The sequence below is a fragment of the Dermochelys coriacea genome, chromosome 5, assembly GCF_009764565.3.
Source record: "Dermochelys coriacea isolate rDerCor1 chromosome 5, rDerCor1.pri.v4, whole genome shotgun sequence".
Classification (NCBI taxonomy): Eukaryota; Metazoa; Chordata; order Testudines; family Dermochelyidae; genus Dermochelys; species Dermochelys coriacea.
Genome location: NC_050072.1, coordinates 46,196,309 through 46,217,831, shown reverse-complemented (window position 1 = coordinate 46,217,831; position 21,523 = coordinate 46,196,309). Strand labels below are relative to the sequence as shown.

Below are 21,523 nucleotides of genomic sequence, written 5' to 3'. Positions count from 1 at the left end.
TTATTGTGTCTGCATTTAGGGAGAAAAAGCAGATGTGGAGGTCGATTTAGTGGTTGTGGTGGACAACCATCTGAACATGATCCCTAAGTGAAAATGTGGTGGCTAAGAAAGCAAACAGAAACCTTGCATATATAAGCAGGGAAATACAGAGTAGAAATAGAAACATGTTACTGCTATTGTATATAGCTTCAATCGCATAATTACTGAAACACTGTGTCCAGTTCTGATATCACAGACTTTAGAATAGATCTTGACAAACTGGACAGGGTTGAGAAAAGAGCTAGAAGAAACTGAGGTCTTGAAAACCTGCTAATGGCTAAAAAAAAAGACTAACAAGGTTTTTATATAAGGAAAAGTTTTCTAACTATAGAAGGCTCTTTAATCTAGCAGACAACTGCATAACAAGACCCAATAAAGCTGAAGTTAGATCAACTCAGACAAGCAATAAGAGGTGGGTTTGTTTTTAAACAGTGAAGGTAATTAACCATTGGAGCAACTTACCTAGGGATACATTGGATGCTCCATCACTTGAAGTCTTTAAATTAGGCTCTAGCTCAAACCGAAGTTATGGGGTTGATGCAGGAATCCCTGGTAAAATTCTATGGCCTGTGTTATGATTCTGGTATATTATACCAGATGACCACAATGGTCATTTCTGGCCTTAAAATCTGTACATCTATTAATACATTTATGTTGATAAGAATTGAAAGAGGGGGAGGCTGAGAAGGGCTGGTGAACAGTCCTAGCTTCTTAATTTAAAGGAGAGCATGTGTTTAATTGCTTTGTTGAGCAGGAATGGATTAAAATGCTTTGCTGAATTAGGGCTTCACATCCTGAAGGGAATGTATATGAACAGGGAAACTTTTTAGATTTTGTTGCATTTGAAACTATTTATGAGTATAACATTTGAGTTCAACTATAAGATAAGATGCAATGCAGTTTCAGTATATAACAGAATATGGAAAAGAGACTGCTGAAACTGAAGTTTCATTGCTGCTTAACAGCCAACCAACCATACAACTTCTTACTTCAGATTTCTCCCAAAATACAGTGTATATGGTAAGTCTAAAGTGGCAGATACTAGCACCAGTTGGCATTTTAAATGAAACACATTAATGTTACAATTTATTACTGATTATGATGCTTACTATCTGTCTTCTGTTTCATCGTAAAATGTCTGTTTCTAGAAAGCTAACTGGTTTAATTAAAAAAGGAGCCTTTAACAATGGAAGGAAAAAATACAAACATATGACTCAAACATTTATGTAAGTCTTTATCCGTGATGACAGAAAAAATCAGTTCTAGAGTCTCATCTCAGTAAACCACACAGACTTATGCTGAGGCAGAAGTTGTAGCTTGAACAACTTTGGATATTTAGACTATACGTTAAAACGTAAGAATGGCCATAATGGCTCAGACCAATGGGTCATCTAGCCCAGCATCCTGTCTTTCAACAGTGGCTGGTGCCAAATGCTTCAGAGGGAATGAACACAACAACAGGATAATTATTCAGTGATCCATTTCCTGTCATCCAGTCCCAGCTTCTGGCAGTCAGAGGTTTGGCTAATAGCCATTGATGGACCTATCCTCCATGAATTTATCAAATTCTTTTTTAAATCCAGCTATGCTTTTGAGCTTCACAGCATCCCCTGACAACAAGTTTCAGAGTAGCAGCCGTGTTAGTCTGTATTCGTAAAAAGAAAAGGAGTACTTGTGGCACCTTAGAGACTAACAAATACATTTGAGCATAAGCTTTCATGAGCTACAGCTCACTTCATCAGATGGCAACAAGTTCCACAGGTTGGCTGTGTGAAGAAGTACTTCCTTTTGTTTTAAACCTCCTGCCTATTAATTTCATTGGGTGCCCTAGTTCTTGTGTAATGTGAAAGTTTAAATAACACTTCCTTATTCACTTTCTCCACACCAGTCATGATTTTATAGACCTCTATCATACTCCCCCCTTAGTCTCCTCTTTTCCAAGCTAAACAGTCCCAGTCCTTTTAATCTCTCCTCAGATGGAAGTTGTTCCAGACCTCTAATAATTTTTTTTGCCCTTCTGTACTTTTTCCAATTCTTATATATCTTTTTGAGATGAGGAGATCAGAACTGCATGCAGTATTCAAGGTGTGGGCATACCACAATTTATATAGTGGCATTATGATATTTTCTGTCTTATCTATCCCTTTCCTAATGGTTTCTAACATTCTGTTAAGCTTTGTCATCTGCCACTGCACACTGAGCAGATGTTTTCAGAGACAACATACTCCAATAATAACAACTCCAAGATCTTTCTTGAGTGCTAATAGCTCATTTAGACCCCATCATTTTGCATGTATAGTTGAGATTATGTTTTCCAATGTGCATAACTTTGCATTTATCAACACTGAATTTCATCTGCCATTTTGTGGCCCATCCACCCAGTTTTGTGAGATCCCTTTGTAACTCTTTGCAGTCAGTCACTTTGGACTTAACTATCTTGATTAATTTTGTATTATCTGCAAATTTTTCCACCTGACTGTTCATTGCTTTTTCCAGATTAAATATGAATCTGTTTAACAGCATAGGTCTCTTCACTGTGAAAACTGACCATTTATTCCTACCCTTTGTTTCCTATCTTTTAACCATTTGCTGATCCATGAGAGGACCTTACCTTTTATCCCAGGACTGCTTCCTTTGCTTAAGAGCCTCTGGTGTGGGACCTTGTCAAAAGCTTTCTGAAAGCCCAAGTACACTATATCAACTAGATCACCCTTGTTCACATTCTTGTTGACACCCTGAAAGAATTCTAGGATTGATGAGGCATGATTTCCCTTATAAAAGCTGTGTTGACTTCCCCAACATATTGTATTCATCTATATGTCTCATAGTCCTGTTCATTCTGTACATTTTCCTGCTCATAGCTTTCACCCACACCATAAACTCTGTGATCTTATGCTATAAACTAGCTGTTTTTAATGACAAATATGAGTAACGATAAAAAAAGTTCACAAAGTTCTCAGTGCAAGTTTTTCAAAAAGAGTTGCCTAGAGTTAGGCTATTAAATCCTTACCTTAATCCCTAAATAAGTGATACAATTTTCAAAAGAGCTCAGCACTCTCATCTCCTCAGTAGCTTTAAGCACTCAGTTTTGAAACCTTGGCCTCACTATAGTCTGCTATAGTAATATCTCACGGCAGCACTGTCAGTTGGCTACTTGACTATGACAAGAACTCACAGCAAATGACTTTGATAAATTGATCACAACACAATATCAAGTCCCAGGAGATATATGTGGGCTTTTCCTTCACAGAACAGTAATTCGTAAGGACAGAGTTAACAGTGAAGAATCTAAAAAAAAAAATCACTGTTATTCAAAGAGTTGCAGATGTGGTAACTAATACCCACTTCAACAGGGCTAACATCATGTTATTTCAGACCTTTGTATGGTCCTTTTGTCAGTTTACGTGACCTTCCATAGGATAACTGATCCCAACCAGATCACCAGTCTGAAGTGTCTTGTGTCCAAATTTTCAAACTTGGGTGCCTAAAATTAGGCACCTAAACCACCATCCTAATTTTCAGGGCGACAGAGCTCTACAACGCACATTGGCTTGCTGTGTGTTGCATAAATCACATCAGGTCCCATATCTCTTGAAATTGTATGTCTTAGAAAAACATGGCCAGATAGCAGCACCACATTGGACTTTTCACTTGCTTGGATGTAAGAGAAAAACTTACTGAATTAGGTTAGATAGTGTTCTCACTGCCTTCCCTCCATCTGGGTCTTTTGTCGTGGGAGGGTAGTTTTAGACTGAGGTCTAGGTTCCAAAGAAAGCTTGCTGTGGGAGGCTGTTTCAATGCATCTTCTGGTCTTGCCCCCGGCCAGCCAATTTTTGGGAAGTACAGACACTTCCTTATCCTTCCCAACACTCCACTGCCCCTTCTGCCTCCACCAGTAGAGGGGAAGTTGCTGCAATCTCTGTGGCCTTCCCCCAACAGAACTTCTATCTCAAGGAGTGTGTGCATGAGAAAGAGAGAGAGAGAGAGAAGGATTTCACCAAGACATATATCAGTACAATACCTCGGAGAATTTGAGTACTGTGTTGTGTTTTGTGACACGAACAGATGTCCACTAGGGACTCAAATGAAACCACTTACTTCTGACCCATGAAAAGATTTTAACTCCTATCCCAAAATAAAAAGATTAGCCCACTAATGCCACCTCTCCTCTTCGGTCCCAAATCTAGTAGACAAAAGCATGATGTTTCAACTTTTACCAAAGACCTTTGTTAATAAATCCACTAGTGTTAATATCTGATTCCTAAGAGTCTGAGAGCTCAGATGGAGTGATTCCACAGCGGAAAGTGGGCAGTCTATGGATTATGAAAGGCACTTTTAAAATTTTTTGCTGCAAAGTACATTTTTTGGAAAGTCCCAGTGCCAAGACTGTTGTAAGAGCCAGATTAGCTGGTTTTATTATTCCAGTATTTAGTTTTCCATCATGCTTAAAAATACCATATTTGAATAATGTAAAACTTACAAATACTGGGCCAGATCCTCAGCTGGAAAAATCAGCATAACTTTACTGAAATACATGGAACTACACCAATCCATGCCAGCTGAGGATCTGCCCCATTATGCATTAGAAAACTAGTTCAATAAGGAATAATGAAATGTATTTATAGCATTAAGATTTGTATGAAGTTGGTTTTGATGAAGTTTTCCTTTTACACTATCAAAAGTAACTCTTCTTTTTGTTTTGCTTTCCCTATGACTAATGTTTGCACTGACAGGTATTTGTCACTCAAAATTAAAAAAAGTGAATCAACTGAGCACAACTATTCTCGTCTACGTTCTTCATGATTTTGTTTGGCTCCCACCTGTCACAGATATTAATTTTGTTCAAATACCAGGGAAATAGAATGGTAAAACAAAGTTCCTAAAGTGAAAGACAGTGCTATTCAGGTAAAGAATAAAAAAATCTAGCAGATCATATACGGAGCCAATTTCCTTTGTTGCTAGTTCAAATTTACCCACAAGAATTAGAGGCAAACAAAGTTAGTAAGTGCTTTTTCAGAGAGAATACACAAAATGTGTTAGCTATGCAAGAAAGTTTAACACTAGGCATAGCTTTCTGTTGAAAAATTAGTTCACATAGCAGTTAACTTAAATCATTGCACAACTTATTGAAACATTTCCCACAATTGCTGTTCATCCCTTCTTTAAGATCCAGAAGTTATATAATAAAGAAAATTTAACTACTACAGAGGAGTGACCTATGATTTCCACCTTTTACATTTTTTTTTTTGGTTTTTAAATGACTACCATTATGAAAAGAATCGGAACATTTTGCTTCTGGCCAAAATTTCCACTCATCCTTCAAAAAAAAAATTGGATCAATGGTTGACTTATTTATTGATTTTTAATTAGAGCTGAGAAGAGATTTGGACACTGTCAGAGCATTTAATTTATTAGAGTTAAACAATAAAAAATGTTCACATAAAAAGCTATGTTTTCCATCAGTTAATTAAACCTACAATAACTTAATGATGACCACCTTGCAACATTAAATATCCTTCTACAAGTAACAAGTTAACTCAGCCAGCCAATTAATCAAAGCATCAGGAAAGCTGCTTTCACATACACCCAGGAACACACTCTTAACTTTTCCCTCAAACCCTGTCAAATAAATATCTTTAGCAACACACCCGGGAGATCATCAGTTTGGGCTACTTCTGAACAAAATTTTAAAAGAAGGGGACTCCAGATTGACAAGAGAGTAGAGGAAACACTATCTGCCTTAAAAACAAATTTAAGCTATTAAAAGAAAGTATTTTTAAATTCTAATTCACTTTTTCACAATAAGTGCTGACTGTTTACTTTTGCCAAATTGTTGCTCATTCTTGGAAGGTGCAGAACCAATGGGGTTACACCTGGCCCACAGCATGACAGCATCCTGGCAGAGAGGAGCTAACCAAGCACTTCCTTGCTTGTTTATCCCGTGCACTTTGAACATGTGGTCATCAATAGCTGTATCACGGAGTTCTGAAGAACAGGCAGGAACACCATGCAGGGCAGCAAGATGGCCAAGAGCTCCAGGATGTTCATATGTATCATTAAATAGTCCAGATAACTTGCCTCTGAAGGTGGTTCAGGTGCCCAAGATGCATGATGAGCATCATTGTGGGGGAGCAGGCTAAGAAGGGCCCCCTTTCATATATTCTCCAGGTCCAGCCACCAAGAGAGTTCTCATAGGACCAGGGCAGGACCATGACTCTCTTGTTCATGTGCTATCTAGAGGGGAAGTACATCACCTCAGCCAAAGTTGTAAAGGTGACATCTGGCAGGCAGCAACATGTACATAAGTGCCGACATATGGCCTAGTAGCCCCAGACATGTATGAACCATTGTTGACCAATTCGATTTTAGGTCCTTTGCAGCTGACTGGAGAGACCTGTGGTAGGTAAGCTGTCACTGATCAAGAGTTAATCATGGCTCCTATGAACTATCACCTGCAATGGTGTAAGAGACTGTTTCTCATACTTCACAATGAGTCCTAGTTGGGAGAACAGGAAAAGGATGCACCCCAGGGCTGCCGCAATCTCCTCCTGGGACCTGCCTCTAATCAGCCAGTTATCCAAGTATTAGTAGATGTGAATTCCCTTTCTTCCTTAAATACACAGATGCCATTTGGTGAACATTCTTAGTGCCATGGAGACTCCAAAGGCAAGTACACTGTATTGGTAATGTTTGGGTCCCACTGTGAATCTTAGGTTCTTCCTGTGAGCCAGACAGATTGCTATATGGAAAGAAGCATCCTGCAAATCAAGAGCCATCAATTAAGTCTTGAGCTTGAAGAAATGGAACGATGTAGGCAAACATTAACATCTTGAACCTGAGATGATTGTTGAGTCTTCACAGGTCTAGGATAGGAGGAAGGCCCCCTTTCTTTTTCAGGAAATACTGGAAATAGAAGTCTCTTTCCCTGAATTCCATTGGTACTTGTTCTGCGGCTCCTAGACAAAGCCATGAGGCTACTTCTGCCTCTAACGGATTCTCTTGAGAAGGGCCCTGGTGAGGGACAGGGAAGATGGGCTGGCATGGGGTGAAGAGTGCAACTAGATAGGGAGCCATGGATGATGATCTCTAGCACCTATCTGTCTAATGTTATGGACTATACAATGGAATGGGGCAAGGTGGCTTCTGGTCTGGATCTGATGTGGCTCCCAACAGTCCCATTACACTTGCCGACCTGCTGTAGGAACAGGGTGCATTGTCACGGGCAGTTGCAGAGAGGCAGAGGAGTAAGATTTTTTTCTCCAGATCCTTGTCCTTAGGTATACTCTTGTTTGATTTGATTTTTCCTGAATGGCTAAAACAACTGAAGAGCCTGGGTTGGGAGGGGTACAGAAGTACTTAAAAAAACAAATTCTACCATTAAAAAAAATAAAACGGGACAAAGAAAGATGGACAAGCATATTTGCAAATTTGAAATTTTATACAGAAACGTTGATTTTATTACACCTAATAAAAAGTTTTTCTTGTTTTCAAACTTTTCTTTTGTTAAATTAATTATTAAAGAGTCTTTCACAGGAAGCCATAAAAAGAAACAATGAGTAAAAAGCAATTAAACCACTAGTGAGTGCAAGGAAAAGATAAGGGAGAATAGTAAAAATAAATCTGATGTAGTTGTGAGGGTGGTAAGGAAGGAAAGATCAGTAAAATGTCCATGTCTTTATACAAAAGTAGATATAAAAAAATTCACAAGAAAGGGAAATAGGAATGAGCTGCTCTTAGGTAAACATTATGGAACAAAGGACACAATTGGAATACTAACACAGAAGGTTATAAGAACCTGTAAAAAGCAGGAGATATGAGAGAAGATCAGCTCCCTAATGTTATTTAAACAAAGTTTAAGGAGGGTGGAAAGAACCAGCAGAAATGAAAGGCCTTGATACCTCCAGAAGGTGCAGGGGGGATGCAATTTGTACCCATGCACTTGCTGTGGCAGCTGCATACGAGTGGAGATGGATTCATCCTCTGGAGTAACCAGGGGACAGCACTTCCACCGTCCCTCACAGGAGGGCAGAATTAAACTCCAGACAGGACCCCTAGTGAGCCTTGCTGATGGAGACGGGCCACAGGAAACAACAAATGACCCCATCTCACAGGTGCCTATGATAATTCTGCACACTTTGCTGTGCTCAGCCTCCATTCTATGTGGGCTTTCCCACACACACAGCTCACAATCAGTGGAAACCAGGTACTGAATGTGGACAATGTTTTTTATCTGATTATACAAGAAGCAAGGAATAGAGAATGGGAAATTATATATGTACTCTGTGCCACTGACTCAAGATATAAGAGAAAAACTACGGAGCAAATATCAAAAAATGTCAAAACTACAGGCACTAATAATTATAGAGGGGCTTTACCCCCAGAAATATTTGTTAAGAGAAGTAGCCCAGAAAAGCACTTAAAAAAAAAAGCTGAAGTAGGAGAAGCAAACCCTATTTTAGAACTGGTAGACATACATCAATAGGGAGGAAATGGTTGACAACCTTGAAATTACAAGTGATTGCAAATGATTGTGAACTGACTAAAATTCTCTAAATTGTAGATGAGCTCTTAGGGACAGCAGTGAACAGACATTTCATTTCAGTATTGGAAGCTTTGGGAATGAAGTTAGTTGCTTCAGTCTCCTGTGTAGAGGTGATACGAGGCTAGGAAGCACATCATGTCTCGAAGGTCACACAATGGGATGTGATAAAAGCACAGCAGACATAGGTCCCTCTATAAAAGAAATTCAGGAGAGGTGAAAAGGGGAAGGTTACAGAAATCACAGGCTAGTCAGTCAGTCTAACCTCAACACAGGACCAAATTATAAGGCAACCTAAAAGTTTCTTAAAAAGTAGTTAAAAGCAAACCACAGTGGAGAGCAAGAGACTACAGAAATCAAACCTGAATTTCATGTTGCGTTGCTCTAGAATGACAGAAGCAGCCCCAGATTTGCAACTATTTTTTTAAATACAAAAAACCATCCACAATAACCATCTCTTGGGGGTAAAAGGATAGTTTATCCTCTACGCTCTTTCAATTGCTGTTCTAAGTCTAACTGCCAGTAAGATAGAGTGCCTATCAGTGGCAACAGTAGGGTGGTGGTTTATGTGATGTAGACACTTACTTAAAAGGAGCTAGTCTGAGACAATTTATTTCTTACAGCCTCTGAGCAACCATTAGACTATCTTGGGTTGGATTAAAACTTGCAGCCTGGTGGTGAAAATTTCTATATCCCATTATCAGTCACCTGAACTATCCAGTTTCTTAAGAGTATTGTATTTCAAGTTACAGACTATATAATCTCACATACACACAGAGTGTAGCATTTAAGGCCCAACATACTCATTTTATGATTATCACAGTTTATGTACTCATTTACGATTCACACAGCATTTATATAATGCTACAAAGTCATAGCTTGATGAAAAGTATGAATGTAAACTGTTACTTATTGTTTAAAAGTTAAGAGCATCCCATGTTTGTTTTGAAACAGCTAAAAAATAATTACATACTGTAGTAGCAGGATATTGCAAAACAAGATGACTTTTTTCAAATCCCCTTTCTCTCACTTTGAGTCAGCAAAGAAAAAAGTCAAATAAACTGGATTCATAGGTATTCTACTACACTTAACTTGTAATTAATCACTCTACAGAACAAAGGTCTCTGTAAGACAAATAAGGCATGGAAGCAATTAGTAAAGAAACACAAGGAAGGGTTTTCCCTCTGAAGACTTAAGTCATATTTGCATTAGGACTGGAACACAAGGAATGTTATAATGCTCAAACAACTATTATACTATTCTCCAAGAAGTTTCTATGCTAATTTAAAAATGTACCATTTACTTATTTCATTGTATAAACTAACATACACTGAAACATTTATTTACAAACAACTCTTTATGTTTCTTAGGAAAATAAAGCTTTAACGTACACAAACCTTAAATGGCAGACCACGCAGCTACACATGCATTTAATTTAATCTCGTTAGGACAAAGTCATACTCACACACAGTGCTCCTGTTGAAACTAGTGATATTCTGTTTCTGATAAGCTGTTATGCATGCAGTCACAAAAATGCAAGAAAGAACAAGACAGAGAAAATAAAGAAGAAATCCTTTATTATTTCAGAAAGAAAAACAAGAAATTCATCTCTATTTGATCCTAATATCAAATCCAAGCAGCAATTGCTTTTTTAAAAAAAGCACCAAATTATGTTCTAACTTCCACTGAAAAGTTAAACAATTTAACTCACAGTAAGATTTTTGCAAAATAAAAACTGAGTTTTAAGATGCAAAACTACTACAAACTTTGACCATGATCCTTCAACTTGATCTACATGTACCCTGTACCAACATGGATCTAATTACAGGACCAAGGTCTGAATTCCTGTGACTAGTTCTTTCATACAAGAAATTAACGTGGAAACTTAGAAATTTGGTATTTTTAACTATAAATCTTTTAACTCTGTGTAGTTATTTTCTTGAACAGAAAGACTTCTTAGTAGTTTTAGAAATGCCTAATACAATTTGAAAAAAATTCTAACCCCAAAGCCAAAATTTTGTCAAGTCATCATTCCCATAAGGATTACCTCATTATTTGATCCGAGTAAATCATTCCTTTCGCAGGAATACAGGCTTCTTCTGAGGATTAATATGCTTCTACAAACATGTCTTGGAAACGAAACAAAATGACTCAGTTACTATGTTTTCACTCTGTTTGTCTGGTATTCAGGAAGCTAGACTCTGATTAGCAATCTTCTGAAAAAAATCTTAAAATGATGAGTGGCCTTTTAAAAATTCATACAAGTGCACATACGTATAATGAAAATGCTGGGAAAGGGCTTCTTTTCATAACAACATGAAAAAAAGCAGATAACGTTGAAACACAATTTCTAACAAACTGACTGACTTTTTATGCAAACAACCTACCTCCTGTGAGGGATGAATTTCAAAAAGCTCAGAGACTTAAAAAACAGTCTAAAAATGTGGATGATAGTTTTTGCTTTTTAGTCTCAAATTATTCAAGACAGGTTCCCACGAGATTTCTGATTTTCCCAGACCTGTACACAGAGGCTATGATGCTAGCAGACAAGACATCTGCGTACCTTGAACTGAGACAATGACTTCCCTAAATGTGACAGATTACCTTTTGGCTTTGTCCTAGTGGAGCAATGTCAACTAGTGTGCTGTGCCCTTTAAATATCCCCTCTCTGAAATCTGGTATATAAAGTATATACCTTTAAGGATGATGCAGTCAAAGATCTTTTTAGAGTTCTCTTTAGAACAATCTCCAAGATACAACTCAACAGAAAATATTAAAGAAATAGACTAAAGACAAAAGAAAGGATAGTTCCACAGATTCCCTCAAGATGGAAACAATTATAAATGGAAGAGTTATGAATAGATAGAAGAATAATATACTATATTGTAATAGTCCCTCAAGTCCCATATCCACTAGGAAATTGACTCATTGTTGACAAAGGTTGCCTTTAACTAACATGGTAGATTCCTTTAAATGGCAAAGATTGCAACCAACGAGCACATAAGAGCTTCGTAGGAAAGTTGGCTCAATTTTAAGTCTCAATGAGATCTACAAAACAAGTTGTGGCTGTGCTAGAGTCAATGTAGCTGGACTGAAAATCAGGAGGGGCTTCACAATTATTTAAAGAGCTTTTTCTCTGATGCAATCAACATAACAAACCAGTCAAGTTTCTAGCCCCATTCCTTTCATGTAGTCTAACGTTCTCTAAACTACAAAACAAATAATAAAGAACAAACCAAACTAAAATAATATGAACAGGGCAGCTTGTGTGTCTGCACAGAGTGCCCTCTTATGGCTTCAGTGGTAACTGGTTACCTCAAGGCAAACAAGAAGCCTTGGGCTTTTCCCAGTTACACTCAGCTCAGGAAGTCATTCCCAGAATGGTCCAGAAGTACTGTTTCAGGATTTTAGCTATTTTGGCACAGAATTTCTGATGAGAGTGCACCTTTTCACTCTCCAGTAACAAACAATGCAATACATAAATTAACCAAAAAAAACCAACCAACTTTGCGCTATGACCAAGTTACGACCTGTCATCACTATATGAATTTGTTTGAGAAAATTATGAGTTTGGAAGGAGAGAGAATAGAAGCCTGAATTCAGCTTTCAGCTGCAGCATGTACTGCGTTACGTCCACCTCAAAGTATACTGCATTATAGATGGGACTGGTAGCAATGCCTATTATTGATGTATCCTGAAACTTCTCATGTCAGACCATATTTTCAGTTGCTAACTAACCACTTGGACTGAAATTTTCCATGCCAAGTGTCTGCCTCAGACTTTTTTTTTAGTTCAGCCAAAACAGCTGAACTATTTCCGAGAAAAGAAAAGGAGTACTTGTGGCTACTCTGAAACCTATTTCCGAGAACAAGACTAGAGGAAAATATTGTGTTTTGCAATGTTAAAAGAAATCTTTTTTCAGAAAAGTTCTAGGACACCCATACTTTGGAGCAGGTTTCAGAGTAGCATCCATGTTAGTCTGTATTCGCAAAAAGAAAAGGAGTACTTGTGGCACCCTAGAGACTAACAAATTTGAGCATAAGCTTTCGTGAGCTACAGCTCACTTTGAGCAAGCACTTGAAATTTGACAGGAGGGTGGCCTTTGTGTCAGGGATTTGCCTTTTGATGTTCCTGTAAAAATCTGCCCAAATTTGCCCATGTTATAAGACTCTAGAAAAAAAATCGTAGAATTTAGCAGCTAAAATCTCTGACAATTCCACCCTCACTGAACATGCACCAACACATCTCAGCTCATAATACTGAACAGACAACACATGTGCCATCCCAACAGAGCAGGTGATTATGTGTCAACCTAGGAGGGATATGGAGCAAAGCAAACTTTTTCTGTAATTGCTCCTCCAGCTGCTATAGGGTGGGGCTGGGGACTGGAACTTGTAGCAGGGAGCTGGTGCTCTCCCTCTACCCTCCCACTCCCAACCTCAGGCAGTGTGGAAGAGGAAGGTGTCTGATTCAAATGCAGAGGGGACAAAAACCAGTCCATTGGGGAAGGGAGGGAAAGAAAGGAGTAGATAGGAATGAGGAGCCTGGTGAGACTGCAAGTAGAGGAAGAGGAAGGGAGAAACTATGACTGGGTTGCAAAGTCAAGCACTCAAAAGACAAGAAATGCCAGAATTAAGGTTGTCCGTGCAACCTTAATTCAATTCCCCTTAGGAGTATGCATTAGGATACAGTCTTTAATTACATGATGATCATATAACTAACTATTTGATATCTGCCTCATTCAGTATATAGGATACACCTGCTCTCCAGAAGCTGTTGTCTGATGTACTCCTGTCTCATTTGTTGCAGAAATGGGAAGATGTGTAGTGAATAAGGCTGGGTTCAGGAAGAGATAGGATGGTCTCATGGATAAGACAGCTGAATGCTGCCCTGGAGAACTGAATTCTAGCCCTTCTTCTGGCACAGAGTTCCTACATGATACTAAACAAATCATATAAGCCAAACTTTTCACATGTGATTAGTGATTGTGTGTTCCTCATTTTCTGGGTGCCAAACTTGAGACCATAGCATCTGATTTGCAGAAGTGCTTAGCACATACAGATGCAACCGAAGTCAATGGGAGCAGTGCTTGAATATATAAAGTGTTATGTAATGCAAAGTATTCTGAAAAATCAGATCCTAGGAATTTCGAACTGGGCAACCAAAATTAGTGGACATTTTTTACCTTAATCTCTGTGCCTCAGCTTTCCACCTGTAAAATGGGGATAATATCACTCCCTCACTTCACAGTGATGTTGTGAAAATTAATAAATGTGTGAGAAACACTCGGATACTATTGTGATAAGCACAGAAAAGCCCACGAGGAAATTAAGAATACTGTATTCAGTACAAGGTTTCAATAGTTTGCAATAAATAAGGCCTACGGCCACACATTGTTCAATAACAATAAAACAAAAATATTGAATAGCTGCTCACTAATTGAGTACCACCTATCCCATGCAATAAATGAGGCTGGGGTCCAATAGAAAAAATAGTATCTGACCATGTGATTAAAGACTGCATCATAAGGCATGTTCACAAGTGGGCCGAATTAAATGTGCACAGGCATCCTTAATTCTTCCTCTTTTCATCTCAGAGCATATTTCCAGACTCGAGGAGCAGTATAGCATTGCCACTCTTTCTTGTCCATAACTTGTCCCTTCATTAAACCGAGTCTGGTCATGTCCCTTTGTACGTCTCACCATCCATTCGGTCATCAGCCTCTAGGCTAGACTGAGTTTGGATGTGCTTGTGTTATTTGTTTTGGTATTTTATCATCTGTTTGTCTACTACAGTGTCCACACCATGGTAATTTTAATTGCAGCCAATTTCATATGCTGATTTCATATCCTGCTCTCTTAACTCCTTCATTTGTGTTAAAATCATTCCACTTTACACCTGCCATCTTTCGAACAACCCTCATCTTTACTGCCTCCAGTCATCTGATATCTATCTGATTTAAGGCAATGCTTCCACACCACAGAGAAATACTGTTAGCACACTGGTTTGATAAATTTTCATTTTGTACAAACAATATTTTTATCAGTCCATAATTTCATCAATTTCAATCCAGCATTTGTGGCTGAGACATATCTCCTGTTAACTTCATCCTTGATGGAACTGTCAGCACTGATCAAGCTTCCTATGTACACATAAGATTCTATTTATTCTTCAACTTTACCACTGCTACGTTTCAACACTTTATCTATTGTCCCTTTTCCAAGATGCAATCACTTCATCTTCTTGGCATTTATTGTTAGTGCAAGTCGACTACACAAATTTTTTAAGGTAGTGAAGAATATTATAATTAATTCAAATGTGTCTGCCAGCTGCACAATGTCACCTACATAATCTAAGGACCTTATCCCTGATCATCCAATGTCACGCCCTCCAATACAGTCAACATTCTTAATGTCTAGTTTAAGAACAGGATGAAAAACAAAGGTGAATCCATGTACCATTAATCCTTATTTCTGGCACTTCCTAATTTTTGAGTGCTTAACTTGGCAATCAATTTTTTTATGCTTGATATGTATATAAAATAGACACATTTTACGCATACGTGTGTGGTACATAAGCACATACAATATTTAGTTACTTAGTGTGAGATAACTGTCTTAGCATCATGAGCTTGAGGATATTATATACTTATGTCAAGTCAAAACCTTAGAAATGAAAATTTTTGGCTTATCTATAGCTAATCTAGTATCTCCATACAAAAGTAGTATTTAACCAAAATCCCTTGAACTTTATCACAGGGTCAGCTGCTTCTAACCCCTGGAAATAAGGATTTACACTGAAGACTTTGACAGGGCTACTGAAAAGTGAAATATCACTCGCAGGATTAGGAACTCAAGTGTCATTTAAATCATTTAACTTTTCACTTGAATAGCACTAAAATGACTGAAACGTCCTCTAATGTAGACTTGCATGCAAAATTTTCCCTATAAAGGACTGCAGCCTATTGTGTATATTACACCCATTTTGTATTTGTCTTAAATGAAGTAAAGTTTTACTCAGTCTTCACAATTATTTTTGTTGCTCTGGTTTTGCAGCCCTATCACATTAACTCTTACTAATGTGATATCCACTTTATATGAAAATGAAAAAATCCAATATCTGTACAAGTTTGTCTCTCCAATTATTGTTAGATTTTTATTTGTATTCATGACACTGGAGAGTACCACACAGTTCAGAAGTTCATTTTCTGCTATTTTCCTAAATTTACTTTTTCCCCCTCAATTTCTGTATTTTAAAGAATGCCTCAAAATAAAAGAAAAACATTCAAAAAGTAAGGAATATTCCCCCAAAGCTGCACTAAGTTTAAAATGTCTCAGATATTTTTATTTTGTTAATTTAACCATAAATATGCTACAGCATCAGACTTACCTTGTGTTGAGGTGCTTCTATTTTAAGTTACAGGATGCTGTCCTGGCTAAGGTTAGCTGGCCAGAGAGACAGCAGTCTAGTTTCTAGAGCAGTGGTTCTCAACCATTGGTACGTGTACACCTGGGGGTACACAGAAGTCTTCCAAGGGGGTACATCAATTATCTAGATAGTTGCCTAGTTTTACAATAGGCTACATAAAAAGCACTAGCAAAGTCAGTACAAACTAAAATTTCACATAGACAAAATGAGAAAGTAAGCAATATTTCAGTAATAGTGTGCTGTGACACTTTTGTATTTTTATGTCTGATTTTGTAAGCAAGTAGTTTTCAAGTGAGGTGAAACCTGGGGGTATGCAAGACAAATTCCTGAAAGAGGTACAGTAGTCTGGAAAGGTTGAGAACCACTGGTCTAGAGCAGCAGTGGGGCATTCAATTCCCACTGTGACACTGACTCACTATGGGCTTGATCTACAGCCCACTGACTTCAGTGGGGCTTTGGATCAGTTTCTGTGTTACCTTGGTCAACTCGCTTACCCCCTATGCATGAATGTGCTCATTTATTATTTATTGAATACACTGCTAGCCATCTCAAATGGGGTGTATATTACTTGTTCATAACATGCTCTGAGATCATTGGATGAAACAAATGTTGTTTAAGTGCAAGGTATGACTCTATAGGGGCCTGGAACTATTGACCACATAGGAAAGCATGAGTGAAAAACTCTTAGGTCACCTGGTCTTTTCTCATGCCAGACTCAGAGCCTTTTTGGCTGGAACTCTTCCTATCCTAATCCGCCATGACTCCATCTTCCATTAAATCCTTTCTCAAAACTCACTTCTTCAATGGGACTTGAGGATTAAAAATTATAGTAACACATGCAACATGTTTAAAAATCTCATAACCTTTGAGTAAAAGCATGCATTAACACTCACTCCCCCATAGTCATAGTCTTTATTTAAATCCTCAACTGCCAACCCCCAACAACTCACTTTGCCTCATCCTGTTTTTCTCATCCTACCAAAGAGACTGATCATGCAAGGAGGTTCCCATGGGTGGAGTTCTTTCCCCACATCAGGACAATAGACCCCAGTCCTGAAAAGGAATTTGTCTAGGTGGACCTTACTTAGCAAAATTTGACTCCAGGATGACAAGAGAGTATGCTTGGATATCACTGCAGGATTCAATAGATCAGGGCATAGACTCCATCTTCTTCTGGTTTTTAAAACACCATGCACGTCTATAGTATTATATAATAGAAACAATGCCTTTATCACAGCCAGTTGGATTGAGTGTGTCAATCCTAGGCTATAATACATTACATATTATAGTTTAAAAAACAGAGCAAAATATGTATTTAGAAGTCAGCAATTTAGAATTTCATTGCAATTTTTACTATTTAATAATTAAAGTGCTTCAAGCTTACATCATATGAAAAGATGAACTATTTTCCTTTTTCTACTAACTACTGTTTTCTTAAAGATATGTAGTCTAAATTTACAGTAAACAAAATAGTAGGAAGATTAGGAAATTGGTATTTAAAAATAGCCTCTTCTCTAGGCTGATGCTGATTAAAGTATTTTGGTTATCAGATAACAGACCTGCAAGACACCACTCAAAAGAGACAGATGAAAGGATTTAGGTAACAGCTAAATATTACTAAAATGCCCAAATGCAACGCTGATAGTTCCCAGAAAAAAGGATTAATCTTACACTAATCACTAATCTCTAACACTAAACATTTCTATTGGCCTCTGTATGTTAGTCAAAATGAAATAATTTATAACATTCATTTAAATTGTTTCCCATTAAACTCGGTAAATTCTCCAAAATCAATTTTGCAATTACTTTTCAACCCTAACTCACTCTAAACCTTTTCTTTATTGTGGAATAAATATAACATCTGGAGAACAATGTCTTAAAGTCAGGAACAAAGAGGCAAATTTATTTAAATCCAAGAGTGCTAAATGGATCCCACTGCCTAGCTGGCCAAAATACATATTCCACCTCCTGTTGGTTCTTCCAGCCTACAATAGCTGCAAGAGCCATGAGAATGATTGAAAGAAAAATGAAAAGGAGTACTTGTGGCACCTTAGAGACTAACAAATTTGAGACCAACTCTAAGGTGCCACAAGTACTCCTTTTCTTTTTGCGAATACAGACGAATACGGCTGCTACTCTGAAACTTAAAAGAAAAATATGCCTTATAGGAGCTCAATCTATTGAGCTTAACTAAGAGAAGATTAAGGGGGTATTTGAGTAGTCTGTAAGTACCTACCAGGGGAAAAATTATTTAATAGTGGGCTCTTCAATCTAGCAAAGAATGGTATAACATGATCCAACTGCTGGAAGTTTAAGATAGACAAATTCAGGTGGGAAATAAAGCAGACATTTTTAACAATGAGAGTAATTAACCATTGGAACAATTTACCAAGGGTCATGGTAGATTCTCCATCACTGACAATTTTTAAATCAAGATATGTGCTAGGAATTATTTTGGAGGAGTTCTATGACCTGTGCTATGCAGGAAGTCAGACTAGATGATCACAATTGTCCCTTTTGGCCTTAGAATCAATGAATCTGATCTAGAGGCAGAGAGACACCAGCTCTCTTCCTGGAGCTTAGTAAAAGGAGCTCCCCACTGTGTCCTTTCCCCATGAACTCTGATAGTTCTCTTGGGACTTCTGTTGTCAACTCTAAGCCCTCATTGACCCACTGAGACCTATTCCATCGCCTGTTGATTCTTCTAGCTGCTGAGCTTCTTGAGAGAGAGAGAGTCTCCCCACTCCCTTGAGTAACTTCCTCTTTATACTGTTCTAGCAGTCTCTAACTCAGCTGCTCCACTTCTAATTAACTAAAGAGGCACCACTTGGAGTACAGTACCTGACTGCTTCCAGGTATTCCCCAAAGGGTCATCAAGGAACAGAAAGGCCCTGATGCTTTCTGAAGGGTCACTAGCCCTATGACATCACCCCATATAGAAAAGAGGGGCACAGATATTTGCCTCCTTGTCAGATATGGTGATAAGTAATGTCTGTAATGAGGTATATGGGCTAGTGTGTTGAGTGTTAAGGGCAACAGTGGAAGAAGCGGGAACATAATTTAGGATCTTCTGCTTAATAGCCCTCTCCTCATTCTTCTGTGATAGCCAAACTTTTCCTGTTGCACCCCTCCACCCCCCTTGCCAGTAATGGAATCTGTCCGTGACCCCTCCATTACTGCACAGCCACAGCTTTCTCAGCAGAGGAGCTTGGACTGAAGGAACTGAGGATGAGGAAGGACCTTAGGCTAGAGGCAGAGCTGGTCTGGAGGCAGAGCAGGGGGAAGAGTGAAACTGGGGCCAGAGCTGGGCTGTGGTTGGGCTGGTCTGGGGGCGGAGCAGAGCTGCAGCTGGGGCCAGACCTAGTCTGGGGGCCAAGGAGGGGGAAGAGTAAAGCTGAGGATGGAGCTGCTCTGGGGGTGGAATAGAGTTGCAGTTGGGGTTGGAGCTGGTCTGTGGGCAAAGCGAGGCTGGGTGGTGCTCTCCCCCCACCTCCCAGAGGGGCTGGTCTAGGCCCTGCCGTGCACCCTCTTGAACATCCACACTTTTGGGACCACTGCTCTAGGCAATGAGGCCTTTTGGGGATGATAGCAAGAGAAAGAGGATCTTCTTACTGGACTTCCTGAAAGCGTTTGTAGAGTTTGCCTTTCTTGCTAAGTTCTTGCAAGTTAAGCTTCACGGTTTCCAAACTTTCTGCATTTTGAACAGCAGACCAATTATAAAAGATGGAATTGGACTCATTCTCTGCCTGCAACATTCTAAGTTTCATATTGTGAAATGTAACCAAAAGCTAACTGTACAGCACAGATGTGGAAAAAACAGCTATCTCAAAAACTACTGGTCCACGTATCAAACAGAGCTGATACCCACTATCTCAAGGCAATCTACAAAACAAGCCATGTTTCATCCTAATTCATACAGGAATTGTTGAGCTGTGAACAACATTTCTGATTACATGAACATAAGAATGGCCATACTGGGTCAGACCAAAGGTCCATCTAGCCCAGTATCCTGTCTTCCAACAGTGATCAATGCCAGGTGCCCCAGAGGGAATGAACAGAACAGGTATTCATCAAGTGATCCACCCCTGTTGCCCATTCCCAGCTTCTGGCAAACAGAGGCTAGGGACACCATCTCTGCCCATCCTGGCTAATAGTGATTGATGGACCTATCCTTCATAAACTTTCTAGTTCTTTTTTGAACCATGTTATAGTTTTGGCCTTCACAGCATCCTCTGGCAAGGAGTTCCACAGGTTGACTGTGTGATGTGTGAAAAAATAGTTCCTTTTGTTTGTTTTAAACCTGCTGCCTATTAATTTCATTTGATGGTCACTAGTTCTTGTGTTATGGGAAGGAGTAAACAACACATCCTTATCTATTTTCTCTACACTGGTCTTGATTTTATAGACCTCTATCATATCCCCCCTTAGTCATCTCTTTTCCAAGCTGAAAAATCCCAGTCTTATTAATCTCTCCTCATATGGCAGCCATTATGGCTGCCCCTAATTGTTTTTGTTGCTCTTTTCTGAATCTTTTCCAAGTCCAATATATCTTTTTTGAGATGGGGCAACCACATCTGCACGCAGTATTCAACATGTGGGCGTATCATGGATTTATATAGAGGCAACATGATATTTTCTGTCCTATTATTTATCCCTTTCTTAATTATTCCCTGCATTCTGTTCGCTTTTTTGACTGCCACCGCACATTGAGTGGATGTTTTCAGAGAACTATCTACAATGACTCAAAGATCTTTCTTGAGTGGTAACAGCTAATTTAGACCTCATCGTTTTACATGTATAGTTGGGATTATGTTTTCCAATGTGAATTACTTTGCATTTATCAACATTGAATTTTGTCTGCCATTTTGTTGCCCAGTCACCCAGTTTTGAGAGATCTTTTTGTAGCTCTTCGCAGTCTTCCTGGGACTTAACTATCTTGAGTAGTTTTGTATCATCTGCAAATTTTGCCACCTCAGTGTTTACTCCTTTTTCCAGATCATTTATGAATATGTTGAATAGGACTGTTCCCAGTACAGACCTCTGGGGGACACCACTCTTTACCTCTCTCCATTCTGAAAACTGACCATTTTTCCCTACCCTTTGTTTCCTATCTTTTAACCAGTTACCGATCCACGAGAGAACCTTCCCTCTTATCCCGTGACTGCTTACTTTGCTTAAGAGCCTTTGGTGAGGGACCTTATCAAAGGCTTTCTGAAAATCTAAATCCACTGGATCCCCCTTGTCCACATGCTTGTTGACCCCCTCAAAGAATTCTAGTAGATTGGTGAGGCATGATTTCCCTTTACAAAAAGCATGACGACTCTTCCCCAACAAATTATGTTCATCTATGTGTCTGACAATTTTCTTCTTGACTATAGTTTCAACCAGTTTGCCCAGTACTGAAGTCAGGCTTACCAGCCTGTAATTGCTGGGTTCGCCTCCGGAGCCCTTTTTAAAAATTGGCTGTCCTCCAGTCATTTGGTAAAGAAGCTGATTTAAATGATAGGTTACAGACTA

The 21,523-nt window shown here is 38.7% G+C and overlaps 1 protein-coding gene across 8 annotated transcripts in view; it reads right to left on the bottom strand.

Moving 5' to 3' along the window:
• LHFPL2 (LHFPL tetraspan subfamily member 2) overlaps positions 1–21,523 on the bottom strand; it is a 194,724-nt gene that overhangs the window by 47,429 nt on the left and 125,772 nt on the right. The window contains exon 3 of one of the 8 annotated variants that reach the window (XM_043515308.1): positions 17,091–17,204. The exons of the other annotated variants lie outside the window; for them this stretch is intronic. The gene's annotated coding sequence lies outside the window, so the exon portion shown is untranslated. The remainder of the gene's footprint in view (positions 1–17,090; positions 17,205–21,523) is intronic. 8 annotated transcript variants of the gene reach the window in all.